This window comes from Phascolarctos cinereus, unplaced genomic scaffold (assembly GCF_003287225.1).
Source record: "Phascolarctos cinereus isolate Bilbo 61053 unplaced genomic scaffold, phaCin_HiC Scaffold_4;HRSCAF=312, whole genome shotgun sequence".
In the NCBI taxonomy this organism is placed as follows: Eukaryota; Metazoa; Chordata; class Mammalia; order Diprotodontia; family Phascolarctidae; genus Phascolarctos; species Phascolarctos cinereus.
Window position 1 is genome coordinate 136,597,978 of NW_027555847.1, and position 24,125 is coordinate 136,622,102.

At 39.8% G+C, this 24,125-nt stretch overlaps 1 long non-coding RNA gene across 2 annotated transcripts in view; it reads left to right on the plus strand.

Annotated features, from left to right (window-relative positions):
* Nucleotides 1-12,823, plus strand: part of LOC144456815 (uncharacterized) — a 47,737-nt gene extending 34,914 nt beyond the window's left edge. The window contains exon 3 of one of the 2 annotated variants that reach the window (XR_013485935.1): nt 12,136-12,823. This is a non-coding gene — a long non-coding RNA (uncharacterized LOC144456815). Of the gene's footprint in view, nt 1-5,621; nt 5,731-12,135 lie in introns of those variants that run through there. The other variant, XR_013485933.1, reaches the window with a different exon arrangement.
* The last annotated feature ends 11,302 nt before the right edge of the window (nt 12,824-24,125 follow it).

A 24,125-nucleotide genomic window follows, 5' to 3' on the forward strand; every position in this document is an offset into this window, starting at 1 on the left:
ATCTAACCTGGAACAACACTGTGTCTTACTCTAATAGATCTGGATTCCATGTTCATTCCTTTAAATCCAGACTGAGGGTCTGTGTACAGACCTTGGTTCCATACCTGTCCTCCTGTGCTTGGCTTCTGACCAGCTCCTGACTTTAGACAAGATGGGCCCAAAGCAAAATCATGATATCATAAAAGTATAGCTCCGTTGCTCTCCCTGTTAACTTCTCCCATATTATGTGTCCCTCAAATCTATCAGTGCCCTGATGCGTCTTTTTTGTCTGCCCAGGACCTACTACTACCACCACCACCCTAACTTAGATCTGCCCTTCCTGGGCTAGCCAAGGTTCAGTCTTATGATTCTCTCAGTTAAGCTCATTTTACTGAGTTATTACTGTATCCTCAACCCTATACTAAGTAAGGTAGGGTAGATAGCAGAGAACATGTGGTCTTCACCCTACAGGGATTCACAGAGTCATCAAAGACACAGGATTTATCCACATGAGAAGTTTGCCCCTAAATCAGAAGGGACCTTGAGTCAGGGAACCTGAATTTGAATCTGACAAATATTTACTTGCTATATAATCTTAATCACTTTATTAAGTTGAAACTGGGTCTTGGTTTCTTCATCTATAAAATGATGAAATTGATCTGTAAGATCCTTCTTATCTCTGATATTCCTACAGTAAGGAATATGGAGTGGGGGACACCTGGAAAGTCACTGTATGGAGATCCCTTTGGGCAAGATTAATTCAACAAGGCGAGAGATACAAAAGTTGGCTAGGACTTGGTCCCTGCCTTCACGGAACTTACTTTCTTATTGGAATTAGAGCTGGAGGAGACCTTTGCTGCTGTCTACTCCAGCACCCCTCCATACAAGTACAGTTTGTGTCTCACAGGGGCAGTGTTGCTGGAGCTAGGGACTGTGGCTTCCTGTGGCTTCCTGGGATACCACCTGCCACCAGGTGGCACTGGAAGCACGAACTACCATATTATTGTACGTATGCCAACTGTACATGTGCAGAAAGAAACTGGCCTGCCTTAGTGCCCCTGGGGAATGGGTTATTTTTTTTAAACTCATAATTCTCTTGGCTCATATTACCTTGGACTCCTTAATCTTCCTTTCTCCTCAGCATCTCCCCCAAAGAACTCACTGGGCATACGGTTAAATGCCTTTGCTACAGTGGACAACATTAACATTCTTGGCTCAAACCACCATGGCTGTGGTAAAGTCTGACCTGCATCTCTGGTCCTCTTACTCCCTAGCACCTGAAATTCCACTGCGCCCCTCACAGAACATCTCAGTGGGAAAGGACATTTGAAGTCATCTAGTCCAACCGCCTTATATTACTGAGAAGAAAAGTGAGGTACAGAAAGGGGAAATGTCAAGCCTGACATCACATATCTAGGCAGTCATGTAGACTCTGGCAGTTCTTATCCCAACTCCCACTCATACTGACGAGATAGGTCCATGGCAGCATCTTCCTAGGGTTCTAGATGTAGCCCTAAGGAGTTGGGGGTGGATGGAGTAGAGAGTGTTTTTCTATTGCTGTAGTTCATGAGTTCCCACCAATGTGCTTTCTCCCTGATTAATTGGTGTAAATTAGTCAATCAGATGTAATTCACTTTTAGAAAGTCATGTTCACTAATATATATATGCACACACATACATATAAACACATATACATACATATATACACGCATGCATATACATACATACACATACATATACATACATACATATATGTATATTCAAAAAGGCAGTCTGGGAAATGCCCTGGAAAATTATTAAAATTCCAGAAACTCTCTTTCTTATCTGTTCACCACCCACCCCAGGCTGAACTGGGGAAAATCTCTTCTCTTTTTAGGTTAGCTTCCCTCATCTCAATCTTAAATTGCTAGCTTAGAAGCTTGCATTAAAATAATTGTAAATGTCATATATTTTAATTTTAGGTTTTGAATTTTTTGAAAGTATAACTATGGGTACCAAGTATAAATTTAGGTTTAAAGTATAAATTATATGTAAATTTATATAAAAGTTTACATAAAATCTCTATTAGAATATTTATGTATTATTTATGTGAAACTATATAAATTATATAAAATTTATAAATTATAAATTATGGTTTAAATTAGAAATTTAAATATAATGAAAAATTATAAATATGAATAAAATTCTATAAAGTACATTATTTGAACATATTAATAGGGTGCTCTTTTAAATATTAAGGAGGTTTGATAGAAAGAGCCTTGGTCTGTGTATCAGGACACAAGTTGTGAGCCTGACCCTGGCACTAATAATTATAAGTAAACAGGTTTTTGCTGGCAAAAAATAGCACCAAAGTACTCAGGCTGTGCTGCTGGAAGATATACTTAATAAAAACATGAATCTGGGCTAGCCAGACGAATATTAACCTTGTCTCCTTAACCTACCTTTTAGTCTGGCTCAAATTCATTTACAACTAAGCCAGGGAGGATCTGAGGATTGCACCAGATTTTATCATCCCTAAACTAGATAATTATCTGTAATTGAAGGATTTGATCTCTGGCCCATTCATAGGGGTCATAAAGGAAAGACCTGACCTTAGTCTAGGAGCACACAGTTTGACTTTTGTTAGCTGGGTGTAGGGGCCCTATAGAACTGAAACTGATATGTCTGAACTGGCCCTGAAAAGATGAGCGTGTCAGTAAAGAGCAGGCCTAGTGAGAGCAGTGCAATAAAATTACCAGAAAACACCAGGCATCCTACAATGTCAGAATCCACATATATTTCCACATATTCCTTATACATTCTCATTCTTTCTACTAATGGCACATATATTTGTGCAACAGTGTGCGCTACATTTTATAAGAGGAATGGTCTGTTGCATATCTTCTTATTTTATTAAATCTTCTATTTCATCAAATGCCTTTTGCTTTGCACTGATTGTGTTCTCTGGATGACTAGGAAAGAGTAAACATGTCAGTGGAGGCTGATGAGCTTTGGGGTTTGTGGAACCACAGAGTACCTTGAGCATGGAGCAGCTACTCTAGAGACTCCACTTATGAGAGCAAGATACTACAGGTGCTAGGTTAGTGTTATTGTTTGTCCTTTGTTTTAGAAGAGGACCAATGACATCACAGAGTGATATCTTGATTCATGTGTGAATTGGATTTAAGTGAGGCAGAGTTGCACAAAGTAATCAGCCTCAATCTGTCTTCCAGAGTCATCAAAGTCCAGTGGCAAGACGACAGTCAAGGTGACTGGTGATGGCCTGGGGTGTAGTGAATGACCTTGGTGTCTTTGATGTCTGAATAAACTCTAAGCACTCCACAGGACCTGCATCAGCAGCCTTTATGGCTGTTGGAACAAATTGTTCTCATCTGCCCATTCCACTGGGGAATGTCTTCACATGTTTGGGATAGACAAGCTAACTTACAGATGGGTTTGAGGCCTGTCAGTTACCCTCACCTTGGTGTAGCCCATTTACTGAGACAGTTACCAGGGTGTGGTTGATACCATGGTATAGCTTCTTGGAGCCACAGGTGAGAATTTAGTGCCAGGTAGACACCAAAGGTAGATGAGCACCTCTGGAAAGGGCTTTGCAAGCCTTCATGCTAGAGGTGCTGGTCTTCCTTGAACACCCCTACACTCCTAAGAACTAGGTAAGAATAGCTCACATTTAGCTCATTAATTCTTTTTAAAAATACATTTGTATTGGTAGTTTTTGTTTTTATGTCACTTATATTTCATGATTTCATTTATTCCCTGCCAGAAAACTACCCCTTGTAACAAAGAAAGAAAAGAAAGCAAAAACAATTCAGCAAAACTAACCAAGGTGGGGCAAGCTAACCTAAAGAGAGAAGAGATTTTTCCCCAGTTCAGCCTTGGGTGGCTGGTGAACAGATTGGAAAGAGAGTTTCTGTAATTTTAATAATTTTCCAGGGCATTTCCTAGACTGCCTTTTTGAACCCAGACAGAGACTTAACGAGGACACAAGACTATAATAGGAACAGTGTTGGGGTTGCCATAGTTGCATCCAGGCGCACCTTTGGCATTGTTGTGGCTGGCTTTTAGCCTTCCATGGCATTAAGAGGCTCCTAGCACTGCACATTGTATACATATCCAAGGTCCTTGCAATATATGAGAACCTCTCCTCACCCCCAACCTTCCTAGCCCAACAGACTCTTATAATACTTTATCTACCTTTGTCCTTCCTTCCAACTTGGTAATACCCCTTAACCCACAGACGCCATTTGAAGATTGACATAGCATATACTCAGATTAAGAGACTCAGAGCTTTTCTTTTACCCCCACATGGTGTCTTGGTAGTTGAAAGAATATTAAGCCAGGAGTCATCAGAAATATTCCATTCTTGGGTTTTTTTTTTGTTTGTTTTTCTTTTTTTTTTAGAAATATTCCATTCTTTAGCTTCTTCTATAGAACTGTGTCTCAGTGATGTGAGTACTGCACCCTTCATGGGTGCAGATTCCAATGCCTCCCAGCCTTCTCATCCTGTACAATTCTTGCCTGGTTCTTACCAGGTTCTTACCAGGTTCTTACCCTTCAGAGTGGTTCCTTCAGAGAGGAACCACTGAATACCCTAGAGAACTTCTAGGTCAGGGATTCTTAACCTGACATTCGTGAACTTGGTTAAAAAAATTTTTTTGATAACTCTATTTCAGTATAACTTGTTTCCTTTGTAATCTGATGAATCTTACTTTACGAATTTAAGAACATGATTTCAAGAAGGCGTCCACAAGATTCTTCAAACTGCCAGAGCAGTTGTCCATGAAACACACAAAAAGGTCAAGAACCCCAAAGTCTTTCTTACTTTTCATCTGTACTGATGGAGCACTGTGACTGACCATCTGTTATCCCTCACTCTTACTAACCATCTCACCTCCTTTTCTGATCATATGTTTCCTCAAAGATTTCCCTAATGCCACTTCTTGCTTGTGAATCATCATTGGAAATATGCAACAGAATGCTCATCAGCCCAACATGCATCTTTCCATTGTCCTTTGGGTCACTGGCAAGTTTGATTTCTCCAAGATAATGTTGTTCTAAGATTCAGAACCATAGAGTAGCCTTTGGAGAACATTTACATTTAAAAAAAGATGAATCTTTGCACTGGGGAGCAGATTAGAATTATTGAAGGCACACAATTTCCAAAATGTAATCCAACCTGCTCTCTTCTTCCTACTCAATTCTGGGCCAGTTCATTGTGTGTCTATAGTTCCTGTCCCAAATGTATGTACTAATGCATTAAATCAATGGTCTGGCCATAGAATAGTATGTCTGGATAGTAAGCGTTTTTCATACATTTGCTTTTCCTTATGTAGACTATTACTTATTTTAAGAATAAATAAAATAAATAAAAAGCTCAAGGCAGCTAGGTGGCAAACTGGATAGAGCACTGGCCCCTGAGTCAGGAGGATCTGAGTTTAAAGCTGACCTCGGACACTTGCTAGCTGTGTGACCCTGGGCAAGTTACTTCGACCCCCCATTGCCTCAAAAAAAAAAAAAGACAAGAAAGAAGGAAGGAAGGAAGGGGAAAAAAAGAAATAGGAAAAGAAAAAAATCATGGGCCTCATTGAGAAGGCCTCTTAATATTCATGGTCTTGATATACTCTGTTCATTATCATCTACAGTGAGAAGCATCTAGAGGACCCTTCTCCATTTGGACTTTACACAAGATATCTTCCCATGACACTGGCAAACAGCTTTGGAAAATATACATCAATCTAATGTTAAAAATCAGAGGATTGTTGAATGGAATTATTTCTGTTGTTGCATTTATCAAGGAATTTTTGTATGGTTTTAATATGTCTAAAAAGTGTACATAACCAAGGGGAGCCCGGTCAGGGCTGACAATATTAAAGGAGAAGGCTTTTGTTCTGGCATTGAAAATATTTCCCTAAAGAAGGTATAAACATACCCATTGACAGCACATTTGAGACAGTTGTGGCCCTGCTAACTTTTCCTTAATAGGATAGCACTATTTCTCCAGCTACTCACTGGCTCATGGACCCAAATCATTGAGGGTGATGTATTGAGTCATGACTAGTCCTACACCTGAGTCAAACCTTGTAATTGACCTCTAAAAAATGAAAGCTCAACTACCCTTCTTTCATCCAACGTCTGAATCAGTTGTGGTTTATCAAAATATGGTAGTACTGATGTGCAGTGAGAAATGAGGAAATGGATGATTTCCAAAAGGCTTATATGAACTGATGCAGAGTGAAGTAAGCAGAATCAGGATAACTATTTATTTTAAAAATTCAATTCTATTTTATTTCAGTTCCAGATTGTCTCTCTCCCCTACCTCTTCCTGTACCCTTTGGGAAGGCAAGAAACATGAAATTCATTATAAATATGAAGTCAAACAAAACAAAATCCAGGAGAACAATGTATAGAATGACAACACTATAAAAATCAACAACTTTGAAAACTGTAAGAACTAGGGTTGATACAATGACTATTCGTGATGCCAGAGGACAAATAATTGAAACATACTGTTTATTACAGAAAGGTGATGGATTTAAGGTATAGAATTATATATATACATATATATGTACATATATATATTTTCATATGCCAGTGGGAATTTGTTTCACTTGACTATACGTATTCATTATAAGAAAAATTTTTTTTTTATGGGATAGGGGTGGGAGGGATGGAAAATAGATTTCTTTTCACAGTTAATGTGTCCGTCAGTTTTGGTTAACAGGTTTTTGTTTTTGTTGCAAGGGAAGGATCACTGGAGTGGGGGGGGGGCAGAGAAGAGGGTTCAGGAAGGGGTTGGTATCCAGAAATGACTGTGACATAAAAACAAAAGTCATCAATAGAAGAAGGGAAGAGAGAACAAGGGAAGGGAAGGGAAGGGAAGGGAAGGGAAGGGAAGGGAAGGGAAGGGAAGGGAAGGGAAGGGAAGGGAAGGGAAGGGAAGGGAAGGGAAGGGAAGGGAAGGGAAGGGAAGGGAAGGGAAACACAGAGCTAAGAGGGACACAGAGGGGAAACAAGGAGACACACAGACTGTTTATCTAGAGGAAACTCTATGTGGCGCCATGGCCGGTGCAGTAAACCATATGGTCCCGGGAGAGGAGGAGCCATAGAGTTGGAAATGGGACAGTGGAGGCATTTCTGGACCTGGGCTCTTGGATGTGAGGGGGGGACCTCCTGAATGCTGTAGAATTCCTGAACCAAGCTTCCAGGACATAGTGGAAGAATTTCATGGACAATTCTTAAGTTCTGGACTAACTAGAGGAATTGTAGGCTCGAGCAAGAACCAGAGACAAAGAGCAGCAAAGAGACAGAGCCAGTGTAAGTAAATTGAATTTTAGTGTGTGTAAGGTGGATTTTTGTTATTCTTTTTCATAGTTTAGTTCCCAGGCTCCATGGCCATATCAGTCTCTAATTTCCAGGTGCTAGATAATATTTCTCATGGTCATAGTTTGTAAACATCTCTACCACACGTGCACAGTGATATATAGGTGCGGCATAATGTATGCCTGCTCTGTGCTAGGTCATGGCGATATTGCTAAAGATAACCTGTGAGCTTAATGTTAGCAAGATGCCTTCTTTGTCTGTAGCCCTGTAAAGCAAGTGGGCACTGGTCAGTGAATGGGGAAGCCATTTTGGGATTTGGGTAATGCGCAGAGGAGTGCATGTACCTGCCTCGATCAGCCCCAATCAAGACTTGATGGGCATCTGTGTTTGCCTCAAATGGCCCCCATTGAGGCTTAGGGAACCGGTAAGGAGTTGTAGCTCCTACCATTCTTGCCAGCCCCTGCTACAAGTGTGCTTAGGGAATGCTGTTGTTATCAGCAACCCTCTTGAAAAGGCTTGCTTGAAAAAAGTAAGCTTATTTAACCCCTCTGAAACTGTCTTCCTGTCTTCCTTGACCAGATCAAGAATGAACCTGTTAGAGGCTGGAGCCTAAAAGACTCCAGTGCCCCCTATGTTGTTACCTGTTCTTACAGCCTCCACGTGAAGAAACAAAATCAGACTTTGTCCTTTATTAGTAGTGTGAGTTATATGGTCTAAACAGGTCTGGGGGAAGGTTAATTCTCTAGTGTTTCCAAGTATTTTCCCCTGTCAGGGTGACTTCAACTCCAAGATAGTTAAGAACTGTAAGTATAAAGGACTATCTCAGTCCCTTAGAGAGATGGGGCTCAACAGAGAGGAAACCATTTGTGTGGTCTCGTGTGTGTCCTCTGAGCTTTTTCATTTTGCCAGTAAAATAAAACTTGATGTATTGTTAGTTTGAGAACTTTCATGGGAACTTAGGGCCCTTTCACCTTTTCTGGAAACCTAGGCATAAGCCAAATTCTGATGTTACCAGTGAAAACACTGGGTGGGGTCCTTAGCCAGAGAGACTGATCCGTGCATCCCAAAATTTAATGCAATTCTTCTAAACCCTGGAATTCTGGGCCACAGGTTACATTTGTATCATTAAGGAGCCACCCCATAGGCCACCACAGGGGCTAGGGGCTACTACGCTCACTTCCTGTCCTATACCCAGGCATATGTTTTGAACAGGTTCAGTCCTGCCTCTAATGAGAGGGGTGAAAGGGCTCCCTTTCCTCCCAGTTTTTGGCTCGTTAATCCCTCTTCCCACTCCCACTGATTGTTACATTTTCAACATGAAGCACTTGTACATCAGAAATCCCCAAGTTCTACAAATCATGAATTGATTTATTGTTTTGTAGATTATCTAGGCTTAAGAAAGTGATAGAAAAAATGCTAATAATGCAGATCAAACTTTCAAAATGGGTCCTGTGTGCATATTGTTTTTTCCTGGAAAGCTAGTTGTTAAACATTAACCAACACACCCCTGCCCCCACTCAGGCACCTTCAGGAGTGTTTTTATTTATGGCTCATGTCTAGGGCCTCCTTCAAAAGGAGAAATAAAAAATTCCTCTATACAAATATTATATGTTCATATTGTATTATTATATATGAATCTTTCATTCTTTTATTAAAAGATTCATATTTTATATATATATACATATATATGTGTGTGTGTGTGTATATATATATATATATATATATATATATAACTTATAAGTCAGGTAATTTATTCCTACACCCCCAAAATTTCCAAACCTAAAAGACATTCATAGGCACATATTAACAAAATAGGCTTTAGTGACTTAATTTACAACTACTATTTATAATCTGCTGGGAAGCTGATCTGAGGCTTCATCAAGCAGGCAATTTAATGTTTCACCTTTGTTGGGTCCTATTCAAACAACTCTGTACACTTGACTGCAGCTCCTTCTCTTGTTGCGGGGCCATCATTATCTCCATCATGGAAGCTTTCTTAACTGTCAGTCACTACCTCTCTAGTAGATGCTGTCAGATTTTTTTTCAGCATAGTGACAAGTTTTATTGAATTTTTATTCTCTTCTTTTTTCTTTCTTTTTCTTTATTCTTTTTTATTCTCTTCATTTTCTGCCCTCCCAACTGCCACAATGTTGCCCATGAGCTTACAGCCCTGCCACTGCTTCTGTCTCTGTTGCGTTTATTCTTTGCTGCATTTAGGAAGGGGAGATTAGAGATTGCTGCAACCTTGCTAGCTTTGAAAGATCAGGAGAGCAAGCCACCAGAAGTCCAGAAACTAAAGTCCATACTGGGATTTGCTGGAAGCTAGGTAATGAAGAGTGAGGTACTGAGTAATGGGGCTTGACCTCATCCAGCAGCTATTTTGTATATTAAAGTGAACTTGGTAGAACCAATATTATCTAGAAACAGTGTTAGGTCTGAGCCCACTCTCCCCAGGGACTGAGATTATACCCCCAAATATTTTGTTTTTGTTTTTGGCTAGGCAGTGGGGTTAAGTGACTTGCCCAGGGTCACACAGCTAGTGAGTGTTATGTGTCTGAGGCCACATTTGAACTCAGGTCCTCCTGATTTCAGGACCGGTGCTCTATCCACTGCACCACCTAGTTGCCCCTACCCCAAAATATTTTGGGGAAATATTTGTATTGTCTGTTCTTGTTTTATTTTAGCAGCAAATATCCCTTTATAAATGCTAATTAATGCCAATTAATTAAAGTTGTCTGGGTTGCTAATCACTGGCAACTAGAAATGGGGGAAACATACTAGAGTAGGGACTTGAGCCGATAACCGTCTTTGCTCTGGGAGAGTGAATCCAGAGTTATTGCTACATTTTATTTTATTTTATTGTGTCATTTTTTTCAAACGTTTTACTTTCTCAATTGCATGTAGTTTTTTTTCATATTTTTTTTAATTTTGAGCTCCAAATTCTCTCCCTCCATCCACTCCTTCCTCATTGAAAAAGCCATCAATTTGATATAGGTTATACATGTGCAGTCATGAAAAACATATTTCCATATTAGGCATGTTGTGAGAGAAAATACAGACAAATCCCTCCCCCCCACAAAAAGAAAAATAGTTTTAAAAAAAGTATGCTTCAGTCTGCATCCAGACTCCATCAGTTCTTTTTCTGTAGGTGGATAGCATTTTTTCATCATGAGTGTTTTGGAATCGTCTTGGATCATTGTACTGCTGAGAATAGCTAAGTCATTCACAATTGATCATCATACAACATTGTTGTTACTGTGTACAATGTTCTCCTGTATTGCTGCATTTAAAAAAATTCTTTGTTACAAGAGATGATTCTTTGGGAGGGAGGGAAAGGAGGAATGTGGGGAAAATCTAGATATTAGAAAGAAAACAAAAGATATTTGTAAAAAGTATTTAATAAGAAGATATATTCTACTATAGAAAATTCTTTTCAAAAGACTTTCTGTTCCCTTTTCAGGTTTGGTTTTTTTTTTTTTTATCAAGGATATCTTTGGATACACGAGCATATCACATTGTAAGGATGGGAAATTAGGCACATGTGTTCATAGGCATTGTCCATTTCTTTGGGGAGGAGGGAGAGTGATAATATCGTCCTTGTTTTTTAACTATCTTTTGATATCTTCCTCTCCTTGAGATACCTTAGGAAATGATTCACCATGCTTTTTTGGATGGCCTCCAACACAGATTTTCTCAGTATGTTTCTGGTCTGGCTCAGCTGGTCTTCGTGACTCCACGTACCATTTTCGTTTCTTTGTGTAGCATACGAGCATTTGAGCTGTTGGGGTTCGCCGGTCACTGGGGATGAAAATAGACTGTTATAGAAACATGTATTCCATTTTACGTCATTTGTTGGCCTCCTGCTGAGATGACTTGGAGGAGCTGGAGTAGAGCAGCATCTGGTGGACAAAATAGATATTACACCCACTCGCTGGTTACTACATAGATACTAAGCCAGGTTCTTAACCTGAGGTTCATGAACTTGGTTTTTAAAATATTTTGATAACTGTACTTCAATATAGTTGCCTTCTCTTGTAATCCTATTTTATGTTATTTATTTTTAAAAATTATTCTGAGAAGGAATTCATAGCCTTTAGAGGACCAAGATACCAAAAAAGTTGGAGAACCTCTATTGATTAATCCTAAACACCAGAGATCAGAGAAAGAAGAAAAGGATCCATATGTGCCAAAATATTTGTAGCAGCTTTTTTCTGTAATCTCAAAGAACTAGAAAACACCTATTGAGAAATTATGGAATATTACTGGAATGGAATGCTATTGTGCCATAAGAAATGATAAAAAAAAAAAGAGTTTAAAGGTACATAAGAAGACTTGTATGAACTAGTGCAAAGTGAAGTAAGCAGAACCAGGAGGACAATTTATACCATAAAAACAACATAATAGAGACCAATATCTTTGAAAGACTTAAGAATTCTGATCAATGTAATGGCTAACCACCATGGACTGGTGATGAAGTGCATGTCTGTCTTCTGACAGGTAATGGACCCAAAATGCAGAATAGCATATACATTTTCAGTCATAGCACCTGTGAGAATTTGTTTTAATCAACTGTGCATATTTGATGCAAGGGAAAAACAAAGCAATGTAATTAACATAAGGAGAGTTTGCCATCCTCTAGGCTTGAGGAAGACACACATGAGCTGAAACAGACTGATGGTGTTACAACACTTTGAGTATTGTATATAGCCTATACCAGCATCACAAATGTAATTGGTGCTGTATGGCAAGAATGTATATTTCTGGAAATAGAGATAACTCTAATGCATAGAGAGAAACCTGACACAAATATAAATTCTTCATTGTTTTCTTTTCAAGCTACACCTTGTGGAGATACGGCATACCAATCCTCCAATCAATATACGTTATTGTAACCATCCTTGAAAACCAATCTTTTGCATCTTTGGCAACAAATGTAATACACAAAGACTGGAATATATTAACAGACAGTGGCACCATGACATAAAATGTAGTTCCTGCCAACACAATGATTCTGTGATTACTGTGGTGCAAAGTTCAATTCTTTTTTGAATTTTTTTAAACCCCCAAGATATCAGGATATGTACAAATGCTCAGGTTTTCTGTTCATTTCTCATAATGCATTCATGCATTGGGAGTATTCAGATTTCCTAATCCCACATCAGCTCTAATTCTGGTTTATAATTATAATTGAAATGGTTTATCTAAAATCTTCAGTCTTCATCTTCCAACTGTAAGCTAACTGGCATGAGTAAATAAGCCTGTGGGCATGAATTTTCCTGAATTGTGGGCCCTCATGCCTATAATGCTCATTAAGGTAATTGTGTATTGACTTGGCTTAGAGCAACAGTTCTTAACCAAGAGACCATGGACTTGGTTTTTTTTTTTTAATATATTTTAATAACTATGTTTAAATATAATTTTATTTCCTTTATAATCCTCTATATTTTATCTTATGGAATTAAAAATATTATCCTGTGTAGGTGTGCATAACTCAAATAAATTAAGGACTCCTTTTTGCACTTTAGAGATTTTTGTCAAGTTTTTAATAGAATTTCTCTACTTATTCAACTTTTTCAGCATATGTTGGGATGTATGTTGCAGTTATTTTCATTGGAATCTTCTTTGTGAAAATATTGTAAGATTAGATGCTTAAATGAACCACAAAATTATATTTCTTGTTGCCTTTGAGTACAAGATGAAACCAACTCTTTTATTTGCTTTTTGTGATAGCATCACTATGTACTAGTGCTCCTCATTCCATGCCATGTGAGTGAGGCTATTTTTTCCCCCCTGAAAGTCAACAAAACTTTCCTGACGCAGCTTCCGGGTAGTCTCTGAGCATGTTAACGTGGCTTCCTGGTTGTTTGAGTGCATAAAAAGACCCATCTACATGGAGTCAAGGCTTTTTAGACTTGGAAAATATGCTAGGACCTGAGAGTCACCAGACCCTTCCCTGCTGCCAGACCCATATTTGCAAGTGAGGGGACTATATCTACCCAATCTAAGTGCTGCAGTATCCTAGCTGAATATACTGTTAAGCTAAGTAAAGCTCCTTTTGTTAACTGCTGAGTGACCTCATTTTGTTCCAATATCTAATCTAAACTAAAAGGTAACTGGCCTGCTGTCAGGCCTACCACTTATTTTTTTTCCAGGGAAAACCTATGAACCAAACTCCCATTTACCTCCAGCTTTCTTTTATATTCTAGTTTCACTAATCACAAAAATATCAACATTCGCATGATTCACTTCTTTCAATTTGTTCATCACCTATCAATCAGTCCATAAACAATCAGTCAATAAATATTTATTTGGTGCCTACTGTATACTAGGCACTCTGCTAAACACTAGTCAACAGTATCATGTTTAGAGCATTTTCAGCTAAATTAATATTTATACATCATCTGAAAACTTTTCTTTGCACCATCCTCTGCCTGTTTCCTGTTACTACTCCCCCACAGTCATTTGTGAAAGTGAAACAGGGCTCATAGGACTGACAGCAGGTTTCTTTTTTAATTTTTCTTTGTTTTGTGGGTTGTCATGCCCAAATAAGTTATCACCTGGTGGCCCATTTACTATTGCTGATGAGCTTCTTCCTACTTGTCTTAGTCTGGTTCTTACATAGCAGATTTCATATGTCATTAGAAAAATAACTTAAAAAAAAGAACTGAACATAATGGCACACTCCTGTTGTGGAGGCTAAGGCTGGTGGGTTACTTGAGTTCAGGAGTTCTGGCGGGGTGCCCACAACAAATCCACCCTCAGGATGAGCTCCTGGGAGCAAAGGACCACCAGGCTGCCTTTGGAGAGACATGTTGGCCCAGGATGGAAAAATGGAGGTTAAAGATTCCATACTAGTCAGTACTGGGATGAGATGCATGAGTAGCTGCCACACTTCTAGTTTGGGGAAAAAGAGGGGGCAGGAGAAAAGTAAGGGGAAAAGAAGCTTTGCTGGAATGATAGAACCCTTCTGGAGCTTGTGTTCTGTAAGCATAGGCTTTGAGAATCCAGTGTCATGCATCCCTAATATGAGGCATCAGACTAGGATTTTTTAATATCCCCATTTACCTTGAGTGATACTTACTTGTATAACCTACAGGATCACAGAATTCCAAAATCTCATCATTGGAATATGAGCCATCTAATACAACCTGTATCTAAATAGTTTTCTTGCTCTTCAGTATCCTAAACAAATAGTTGTTCAATTTCCACTTAAAGATGTTCAATGAGAAGTCATCCTGAGCTAGTGCCCATCATCCCAGTCCTGCATCTCTTGATGTTGTATGGTTTATCTAAGTTATTCCTAAATCATGCTACAAAGAACTGAACATAACAGCCAAGATGTTGTCTGACCAAGGTGGAGGACAGCATCATTGTCACCTCCCTCACACTGAATGTTATACCTCTCTTAATGCAGTCTGTGACCCCTTCAGCTCTTTCTGGCTGCCATGATGCACTGTTGGATCATACTGAGCGCGTTCAAATTCTCAAATGGATATATGACCTCTTCAATTTGAATATTCTTTCCAACAATGCAGGTTGCAAGTCGCCTGCCCTTCCTATGTGACTTTGTTTATATCCTTCCATAAAGTCATCCCAGAAGGTTTACTCAACGTGCTTGAATCCTTCCTTGCTTTCTCCTGTCATCAGGAGGCAAGAGGATGCTAGTGAAATATTAGGGATATTCATCTGTTATTTCTCATTCTTCCCATATGGCCAGTCCATTTTCTTTTTCAAGTAGAAATTTGCTTTCCTTTACTATAGTTCTTCAAAGTTCCATATTTGTTTTAGATTATAGCCTTGACCATGTACCTCTCATTGCTTCCTGTGAGATACTCATGTGACCTGTGGCTGAGGAGACATTTTCTCATAAGGAAGCTTCTTTTCTTAACATACACGAATGTAAATTCATACAAGGAACAGGTCTGATCCCAAAGACAGGGAGATTAGGCTTTCTCTCAAGCTTTCTGAGCTCCTATATATATGCCTCACTACCATGATACATAAACACATGTGTGATATATTCCAGCCCAGTCTTCCCATAGACACTGTGTCTATTTGTGCAAGAGCGCACCCCAGGTTTATGGGGAGAATGTTTTGTACCAACTGTTCTTATTATACCATTTTAATAAATGCCTTTTCTGAGAGATAACTAAATCTACTGGCTAATCATTAATGGAAAGCACATCTGTAAGGGGCTCATGAGCTATAGTAACCATTCTTAGGGTTACCTTTAGAACCTGAAGTAGCAGGCTCTCTCTGAGGACCCAACCTAAGAGTGTGAAGGCAGGAAGGATACGCATCTACTCACAATTCCTGGTGTCACAAAGCCTAGTAGAAGTTATTTTTCTCTTCACAGAGTCATTAAATAGCTTCCATTCAGTACAGCATCTCTGCTAGGTCTGCTCAGCTTGCTTCCCAAGGTTTTCTTCTCTCCTCAGCTTAACTTTTGATTGCCAGAGATCCCACATCTTATTTATTTATTTATTTATTTTTAGTTTTCAACATTCGCTTCCACAAAATTTTTGAGTTCCAAATTTTCTCCCCATCTCTCCCCTCCCCCCACCCCAAGATAGTGTGCATTCTGAATACCCCTTGCCCCAATCTACCCTCCCTTCTATCCACCCCCCTTCTCTTATTCCCTTCCCCTTCTATTTTCTTGTGGGGCAGGATGGATTTCTATACCCCATTGCCTGTATATCTTATTTCCCAGTTGCATGTCAAAACAACTTTTAACATTTATTTTTAAAACTTTGAGTTCCAAATTCAGAAATCTCACATCTTGAAGCTGTGTCTTCCCTTGGGTGACTATCTCTGTATCTGTGTTTGTCTGAGCTGTGCATCCCTTCTCCCTGCTGGATGCAATGTCTCCCACCAGCCCAGTAGCTCCAGTGACATGACCAGTATGGGAAGTGGGAAAGGAAGCAAAGAAGGGACAATTCCCTCCACCATCTTACTGCCTTGTGGTAAAACTGCTTCCAACTTTCAAACATGAACTTAAATTCTTCCAAGAGCTAACTGGCTTACTTCTTTAATTTACAGGCCTAAGGGCTATGACTGATTCTTTCAGCCAATCACAAAATGTTTTTGGCTTTTATCCAATGGCCCAGCCTCTATAATCCTCTCGAGTTGAATAATTGCTTTACATTTTGGGGAGGGTGAGAATTGGTAGGAAAACTCCCCAACACCTGCTTCTGTGACTGCATCAACTGTGAGGGCTCTTCTTCCCTTTGCATTTTCTTAGCATTCTCCTGCAGTGTTTCTACCCTGAAGGCACCAAAGGAAACAGAAGTGTGGCTGGTGTAGCTTCAGGGGATTAGCATACTTGGATTTGCCAAAAAAGGTCAAGTAATTTTGAGTTACTGCCAAGCATCTAAAACAAAGGCACAGATGACTGCTTTACGAGAAACACTCTAAAAGAGGCCTGGGGATAGACTCTTGGGAAGCCCTCCTGAGACAGTAGGGGTAGTGGGATTGCTGCATTGCAGGGCCTCAGGACCAGGATCTGCACAGGTGGGTGTCTGAGCCATCAGAAATACCCTCCAGTGACCAGAGATCTTCATGTGTCACCTGACAAGAAGAGACTGGCTAAATGTCTCTCCAGGAGTCAAGGAAGCAAATGGGAAGACTGTTCCCTTATGTGGTTACTGCAGATGCCTGTCAGCAAAAGGCTTTTGGGCAGGCCTGCTCCTCTGGCAGAAGTGAAATTGAAAACTTAGATCTTAACAGGAACTGGCTGCAACCACTGGGGAGCTGGGATTTCAGACCTTGCTGATGGTGTCAGGTTTACAGCCACTCAGGAGTTTTAATGTCATATCTTTTATTTTCAATTTCATTCAGTAATTGTATTCTGGTTGTTTTTTTTTTCAATAAGTGTATTCTGATCTATCATGTATAACCCTTAAGATCACAGAAAGTTCTGAAGGTAATAAGAACCTTAGCAGGAGGGGGCCACTGAACCATTCCAGTGAAGTTATGATGATGTGAATGATATACTACTCCTTCCCCTTCCCCAAAGTCCACCAGAGGTAAACAAATCAACGAGCCCTTAAAAAAGGGAGGAAAATGTCTTTAGATGTTCAGCTCCCCAAATCCCCAAGGTTCTTCTTCTTTTGTCCTTGAAGAAGCTTCTGGTCAGTCATTCATTTAGTTTGGGCACCAAAGGAAAAAGAGAAACAGAAAGAGATTATTCCCAATCTCTTTTGTACGATAAAAGGTGTGCAGCTATAGTATGGATTACCTGTATAATGTCAATGTAGAGGGTTGGTCAGATTGAAGAAAATTTCCCAGACATGGGATAGGGACAAGTCATATGGAGATTTTCATGATTCTCATAATTCAGAGTGATATTCCATTTCCTTTTTTCTCTAGATTAAACTTTGAATCTGGCTACCAAGAGCAAATAAACCTATATATCCATGCAGTAATGTTAGAAAGGGAAAGGATCTCTTTGGTTAAAAATTAGAGAAACTTTGTTTAAAAAACAAAGGATATATACATACATACATACACACAGATATTTGACATATATAAATTATAGTGTGTGTGTGTGTGTGTGTGTGTATATATATATATATACATATATTGTGAGAGCATATGTATATAAATGAATTGTGTGTGTGTAAGATGTATCTGCCTGTATAAGATATGTATGTTTATGTGAGTTATCTTGAGGGATAGACACCTAGCTTGCAGCAAGGCATAGATAAATATAGTCTGAGATTTGAACTGCCTCTGATGGAAGGACAAGAGCCAATATGGCAGCTGGGGTGGGGGGGTTGGATTGGCAGGCAAGCCTTTGAGCCCCATGAGTCTGAATGCTGGGCATTCTTTTCTTCCTTCTCCATGAGGAGAACTGGACTGTGATTATAAATTATATCTATAGCCCCCCTAAATATTGTTGGCCTAAGGGTCCAAGAGGTCCAAACAAAAAGCCACTTTCCTGATTGGTTCCTCAAGGCAAACCCACAGGCTTAAGTCCTGTTACATACACCCACAGGCTTAACTCCTTCCCACTAAATGCTACTTACACAAAATACCATCACACAGAGTGAATGGTGATTGAACATTTTATTCAAGCAAATCGCAAATAGAAATTGGAGAAGTTATACAGATGGGAGTGATCTGGGATCTCACTAAAGGAGATGTTTCCCAAAGTCTCTAGGAAGCCAGCTAGAAATCAGAGACGTGTTGAAGAGCCAGCTTCCCCGACATGTCTATGGCATCTAAAATCCCTCTCTCCATGTATCTCTCCTCAGAGAGATTCTGGAACAGATGTTCTCTCTCTCTCTCTCTCTCTCTCTCTCTCTCTCTCTCTCTCTCTCTCTCTCTCTCTCTCTCTCTCTGTCTTTCAGATATCCTTCTTGAAGTAGAAAAGTATCTTTTAGGGGCAGCTAGGTGGCGCAGTGGATAAAGCTCTGGCCCTGGAGTCAGAAGGACTTGAAGTCCAGCCTCAGACACTTCACACTTACTAGCTGTGTGACCCTGAGCAAGTCACTTAGCCCTGATTGCCTCACCAAAAAGCAAAAAAAAAAGTGTCTCTTCTACAAAGCTCTTGTATACAATCCTCTACTCAAGTTGGCACAGAGTATTGAGTTAGCATTCTCTCCCCCAACTAGGAGAGTCCTATATAAAATGATCCAAGTTTGACTGGAAACATGGGTTATATGTATAAATTTACAATAATAATAATAATTAATTACATAATAAACATATACAACCCAGGCTTTTATTATATTGTACATGGGTAGTATAATATATATCTACACATATATACACATGTGTATATGCACATATATAATATACATGTTTATACGTATGGGGTACCCTTCTCCAGAAGAGAAGGGGCTTTTTTCTTTTGAGTTCATGCTGTTTCTCTCTGAGTACAGCATCTCTCCTGCGAGGGTTGTTCAGTTTGGCTCCCTGCTGCTTCTCCTCTCTGCAGCTTGACTCATAACTGCCAGGAATAGTTCCTTCCTCAATCTCCTCTGCTTTCAGAAGTCTCACTTCTTGGAGCTTCTTTCTGTTCCTGTGTGTGTGCATGTGCACATGCATGTGTGTTGTGTGCATTTTTTTTTGTTTTTGTTTGTGTATGTGTCCCCATAAACATGGGTTTAACAATGGGGTTAAGTGACTTGCTCAGGGTCACACAGCTAGTAAGTGTTATGTGTCTGAGGCCGGATTTGAACTCAGGTCCTCCTGACTCCAAGGTCCACACTCTATCCACTGCACTACCTCGCTGCCCCCATAAACATCTTTATCTCCCTGGGAGGTGCATCTTAACTCTGCCTCAAACTGATGAACTCTTCAACTGTTAGATAGCTTGGCAGGCTTAGCTCTTTTAAGTCTTCCCAGGCATGGCCAAACTTTACCCAATAAATGCCTCCTTGCCTTGGCATCTCAGTCAGAGAATTCCTTCATACTTCACAAGGGTATTGCAGGGAATTGACAGGTCTTTGCATTTTGTTAGCATGCTAATACCTGATTATCTCTGCTATCTGGCCCTTACTTTAGTGATTACATCAACCTGCTGGTGGAGAATGGAGAAGTGAAAACCAAATGTTCTTCCATTTTATATATATACACACACACACACACACACACACATATAGATTATATATATATATACATATAGATTATATATATAGGCATACATACATAAATATATATTTCACATATTACACTATCTTACTGGTTAATTAATTTATTGAGTGCCTTCCTTTCTGTAGACTTGCAGAAAAACAAACAGAATTCAAGAATCAGGTAGAGGCTGCCTTGTCATGACAATCACTCACAAGTTCATCCAGTCTCTATCACTATCACAATAATCTTGACATTTTCAACCCTAGACTAAACAAGGTGAGATAGAACCTGAGCTGATTTCTAAAGTACTGGAAAACTGAGAACCATAGGGAACCCAGGCTGGTCTATTCCTACCAGGGATAAGCAAGAGACTCAAAAGCAGAGAGGACCCAGAAAGGGTCCTGCCATACAAATACTAGGATCAGTCAAGGGGACCTCGGAGCTAGAGCAGCCAGAGCTTGGAGGGCCACAGGGTGGCTTTTGTAGGGATGGCATGATGAGTCGCTTCATCCTGCCCACTGACCTACCTTTTCACTGCTAGTGCTCATGCAAGGCAGGTACTCGTGTGGATGAAAGGATGTTTGCAACTTAAATCATTTTACAGATAAGAAGAATGAACCCCAGAGTGAACTCCTAAGGTCAGGCAGCCTCAGCTGCAGAGCCAGGCTTCAGATCTAGATCTTTTGTCTTCAAATCTGTTATTTTTCTACTCAGGTCCAACGCATGATTACCACTGATTAAGTGTATTACCTTAAGTACATCCTTCCTATTCTCTAGGCCTCAATTTCTCCATCTATAAAATTAGGGTGATAATGCTGGTATTATCCATCTCATAAGGTATTGTAACAGAAGCACTACAGCAGGGCTGGGGAACCTGCTGCCTTGAGACCACATGTATGGCCCTGTAGGTCCTCAAGTGCTGCTCCTTGACTGAATCCAAACTTCACAGAACAAATCCGCTTCATAAAAGGATTCGGTCAAAAGGCTGCACCCAAGGACCTAGAAGGCCACATGTGTGGCCTCGAGGCCACAGGTTTCTTACCCCTGCACTAGAGAAATATGATACATTAGGATTTTCTTAGGATTAGGATCTGCTTGCCACCAAAATTAAACTGGGCCAACATCAATAAGTACATACATACTGTAGGCAAGGCAGTATCCTGAGGGATAGGAATTCAAAGATGAAAAAAGGCGCAGACTCTCCCTTCAAAGAGCTGATAGTCTAAGGTGAAGGTGAAGGTGAAGGTAGGAGCTAGAGAGAGATTCTGTCAAACACGATGCATACCACCAGCTGTAGCATGGCTCCAAGCCTGAAGAAGCTTGATGTTGACAACACATACGTAATAGATACCAAGATCTGAAGCAAAGAATTGAGAAACAAGGTAATTCCTTTTTTAAAAAATTAATTAACTTGTTTTTAGTTTTCAACAATCACTTCTGTAAGCTTTTGAATTTTAAATTTTCTCCCACTCCCTCCCCACCTCCCTCCCCAAGACAGCATGCCATCTGATGTAGGCTCTACATATACATTCCTATTAAACATGTTTTCACATTAGTCATGTTGTAAGGAAGAATTAGAACCAATAGGAGGAACCACAAGAAAGAGGAAACAAAACAGAACAGAAGGAAAAAAAGAGAGCAAATAGTATGCTTCGATCTGCATTCAAACTCCATAGTTCTTTCTTTTTTGTGGATAGCATTTTTCATCATGAGACTTTTAGATCCTTGCATTGCTGAGAAGGGCTACGACTATCAAAGTTAGTCATCACACAATGTGACTGTTACTGTGTACAATGTTCTCCTGGTTCTGCTCACTTCACTCAGCATCAGTCCATACAAGTCTTTCCAGGTTTTTCTGAAGTCAGCCTGTTCATCATTTCTTATAGCACAATAGTATTCCATTACCTTCATATACCACAACTTGTTCAGCCATTCCCCAATTGAAGGGGATCCTCTCCATTTCCAAGTCTTAAGGCAATTCTTTGAAGCATCTCCATATTGGGATTTTTGTTCTTTTTGCTTTCTTGCCCCTAGATTCTTTCCTCTACCTGGAAAATAAAAAAAAGAATTTGGGGCTTGAGAAAACGGGCAACCTAGGACTATGATAGCCTGTGGTATTTTGTTGAAAGAGCAGTCCTTGTTTCAGAGGAACCTGAGAAGACCTCTATGAACTGATACAGAGTGAAGTCAGCAGAATCAGGAGAACAATTTATGCAATGCCAACAATGTTATAGGAAAAAACAACTTTGAAAGACTTTCTAACGCTGATCAATGCAATAATAAACCACAATTCCAGGAGACTGAAGATGAAGCATGCTATTTATCTCCTGCCAAAGAAGTGATGGATTTAAAATACAGCATGAGACAGACATTTTTGGACATGGCCAATGTGGGATTTTGTTTTGCTGCACTCTGCATATTTGTTATAAAGGTTTTCTTTTTCTTTTTCTTTTCAAGTTTTGTTTAGTTGAAACGGGGAATTGGAGGGAGAAAAAATAAATGCTTGTAAAAAAATTAAATTAAGCTAAAGTGAAGCAAATCCATTTTTTTTAAAAGACAGTCCTAAAAATTATTCTAAATGGGTATAGTTTGGCATGAGTTAACAAGCTTTAAGTCAGGTAGAGGCTGATTGAGGTTAAAAAATAGACTTCTTCACTTAACCCCAGTTGTCTTACAAAAAAAGAGACTCATTTCCTCTGGGCATAGAAAAATGGTTATTTTGTGCTAGGCTCCTGGGCGCAAGGCTCTCCTATTAGAAAGGAAAGGCCCAGCACAACCAAGGCTCTTTGGACCAACAAACTCTTCTGTGGCAAGGGAAACAGCTAAGGGTTTTTTCTTTAGTTTAACACTAGGTATAGGAGGCCCCTGCCTTTCTAAAACAGCTGATACTTAAGCCCCTTGGCTGTAAGTGAAAGAAGACGTGGCAGAGCCCACTCGCCTTCCTCTTATGAAGAAAAAGTAGTATCTCTGCTGAAGACCCCTGCTAAAGCAAGAAGCTGGAAACAGTTCATAAGATGAGAGAACTACACTTCACAGTGACTGCTTGGTCAGCAGAAGAGTGGCAAGAGCAGCTGTGGAGACTGGGGGGAAATGGTAGTAGCAGAGCACACCCATTATGCCCACACCCCCTGACATTCCTGCCAGAATAGATGGAGAAGGGGGTCTGTCTGGCTTTGGGAGACCAAGGTACTTGGGACCAGTGTCAGTGATTGGAACAGGGAGAAGTGGGGTCAGTTCTAGGGATGGCGGGATAATAGAGGGATTTGGAGCCAACACCAGGGCAATAACTCTACCCACACCAGACCACAGAGAACCAGACTAACAAGCCCATAAGGAGCAGAACGGCATCACCAGAAGAAATTGGTAGCCCTGCCGCTCCCTGGCTGCATATTTCCTATGTATATGCCTTCCATGGGTGTTCTCTAAATGTGTCCAGTCTTCCCACTGGTAGTATGTGTAGTTGTGAGAAAATGTGTTCCAGGTTTATGGAAGAAATATGCTATTGCTACATTTTTACTATGCTATTTCATTGTATGCCTTTTCTTGGAACTAATTGGGTCCTCTGGCTAACTAGTAAATGTATATACGTTGGTGAAGGTTTGTAAGCTGTGGGCTTTTTGAGTGAACATGGATCCACAGAGTACCTTAAACCGCAGACAGCCTATCTGGTGTTGAGGGGTGGGAGGTGGAAGGGAGAGAGAGTCCATCCAAGTGCTACACAAATATAAAATAAAATTAAATATTAAGAATTTTTAAATTAATTATTAAAATTAATATACTTAGAATTTTAATTACAAAAATTAAAATATAAAAAATAAAATAAAATTGATATTGATAAATGCAAAGGAGTGGTCAAACAGAGAGGATTGAGAAAGCTGAATTCCAGCTGGAGGTGAGAGGAAGGAAAGATCAGAAATCTGTGCTAAGCATGGGCATCTGCTTGCTTGAATGCATAAGAGCATGAGAGGCATGAGAGGGTAAGAGGAACTGGTAGGTGCTAGATTATATTGGCATTTGACTTGTAATTTTGTATTGGAAGCACTGAGCTAAGATAAAAATGAAAATGTAGGTGACAATCACATTGTGGAGAGCCTTGAATATCAGGCTAAGAAGTTTGTGCTTTGTTCTAAAGGTTATACTTTGTCCAATAGGAAGGCATTGAGATTATGGGAGTGACCTAGACAGAGCTATATATTAGCATGATTAATCCAGCACCTGGTGAAACACAGATTACAGGAAGGAAAGCC